The 2,390-nt window shown below is 53.0% G+C and overlaps 1 pseudogene; it reads right to left on the bottom strand.

The window, feature by feature from the left end:
* Positions 1-542: 542 nt before the first annotated feature.
* Positions 543-1,626, bottom strand: LOC119271743 (annotated as a pseudogene).
* Between the last annotated feature and the right edge of the window lie 764 nt (positions 1,627-2,390).

Genomic DNA, 2,390 nt, shown 5'->3' with positions numbered 1-2,390 from the left:
GCAATTGGATGTCCTCGAACGGACACAATTACATGTCGCATACAATTACATGTCATTCGGATGCAAATTACTTTTTCCCTTTCCAAAATAATATTGATATCCATTTGCACACTAGTCGGCCGCATATAGTTTTTCGTCGGTCACAGACAATTAAATCGTCTTCTTCTTTATATTTTGTTTGTTTTTAATTTTTTTATTTGTTGCATTAAATATTTCTTTATCATCTAAATACAAAATATTTTATGTAAAAAAAGATTAAAGAGAAACAAGATGACACAAAAAGAAGGAACAGAGCATTAGCAATGCTAGCGTAGAAAATAAGAGCTACTCCCTCCATTTCACAATGTAGTGTTTCCTCTATCCCCGTGCTTCAACTTTGACCGTAAATTTAACTATCAAGACCGATTGCGGCGGGAGCAAAAATTATATCAGTGAACTCATATTCGAAAGAAGTTTTCAATTATATAATTTTTTCTTCCGCCGCAGTTGGTCTCGTTGGTTAAATTTATGGTCAAAGTTGAACCTCGAAAAGCGTGGACGCACTATATTTTGGAATGAAGGGAGTACATTGTGTTGTGTAGCAATACACCAACGGGACAATATTCTAGCAATTCCTGTAAAACACACAAATAAAAAAATAAAAAATAAACACATGCACAATAAATGGCCAATGTCAATAGAGCCCACGTGGTGAGCCAACACAAAACAAACAGGAAACTGACTCCAGGCGTGCGAACGGAGTCAGTCGACTGGAGGAACACGCTGCCGTCCTCCGCGACCAGCAGGCAGCGGTACTCCCCGACGGCACCTGCACGACGAGCGGGTGGCTCGACTCGTATTTGATCTTGTCCGTGAGCCAGGAGTGTTCGCCGGACGGCGCCGTGAGGTGTCGCAGGAGTTCCGCCGGCGAGCCCTCGAACGGGGGCGTGCACTCGAAGCAGTGGCAGGGCGCGTGCGCGCACTTGGCCTTGTGGTCCGCCGCCGCGTGGTACACGATGGAGCTCGAGCAGCCGTGCTTCTTGTACGGGCACGGCACCTTGTAGGCGCCGACCACGCCGTCCATGAAAGCGGAGTGGGTGTAGGAGACGTCATGCCTGCATGGACATCAGTGCTCGGTCGTTCCGCCGTCTCCGTCGCCGTCGTTGCCGCCGCCGCAAGCGCAGCACACGAAATGCTCCTTTTCGCACTGCAATCCCAAAGTTCATCCATCATTTCTGACGCTGATTTGAGGAGCTAATTCGAATGTAGGAGGGGTGAGTACCTTGAACATCGGAGGCTTGAGGGGGCACGACAGGCCGCGCAGTGAAACAATTTCTTCGGCAAGTCCAAGTTGGCAGGCTCCACCTCTTCCTCGCCACCATTGTGTTCCGCGCCTTCTTCATCCCGCTTCACCACGGCAGCCGGCTTCGCAGTGGCCACTGGACTGGGTGTCGGCGTCTTCGTGGCCACCGGACTCTGTACCGCGAACACCCTCGTTGCTGCTGGACCGGGCGCCGATGGCGTGGCAGCCACTGGACTGGTCACCGCCACCGTGGCCGCTGACTTCGTGATGGGAACGGGATTGAGCTCGGCCAGTGTCCGCGTCTTCGTGGCCACCGGACCCGGCACAGGCAGCGCCGGTGGCATGACGGCGAGAGGACTGGTCAGCCCCACCGTGGTGACCGGCTTCACCTTTGCAACGGGGCTGGGTGAGACACTACCGGAATAATCCTATATGCCTACGGCCTTATCTATGCCGACAGCTTTTTGTCGGGGCCGTCGGCATACCTCAAGCTACGCCGACAGCCTGGGAAAAGCCGTCGGCATAGAGAAGCCGTCGGCATACCTCCATCTATGCCTACGGCAGCCGTAGGCATAGTTAGACCGTCGGCATATATCGATCTATGCCTACGGTAGCCGTAGGCATAGTTAGGCCGTCGGCATAGATGTGGCCCGGGTGGCTCAGAGACAAACCGCGGGCTGACGCCGTCAAATCTATGCCGACGGCCCTGACGGCGGCCGTCGGCATAGATATTATCTGTATTTTTTTTATTAGGAGCTGCCACGTGGCAGAGCTGTGCCGACGGCATAAATGCCATGTGGTAGCTCCTAGCCGAGGACTATGCCTATGGCAAAGCTGTCGTCATAGATCATCTATGCCTATGGCAAAGCCGTAGGCATAGTACTCAGCCAGGAGCAACCTTGAGCTGCCACGTGGCAGGACTATGCCGACGGCAAAGCCGTAGGCATAGTTTCGCCACGTGGCAGCTCCTGGTTGGTTGGACTTAGCGACGGCGCCGTCAGCTGCCGTCTCGTCCTTTTTTTGCCGACGGTGAAACTATGCCGACGGTTGTACGGAAGCCGTCGGCATAGTTGCTTATGCCGACGGCTTTAGTACGCCGACGGTCTGA

Source organism: Triticum dicoccoides, chromosome 3A (genome assembly GCF_002162155.2).
Source record: "Triticum dicoccoides isolate Atlit2015 ecotype Zavitan chromosome 3A, WEW_v2.0, whole genome shotgun sequence".
Lineage (NCBI taxonomy): Eukaryota > Viridiplantae > Streptophyta > Magnoliopsida > Poales > Poaceae > Triticum > Triticum dicoccoides.
This window is presented reverse-complemented; position numbering and strand designations above follow the sequence as displayed.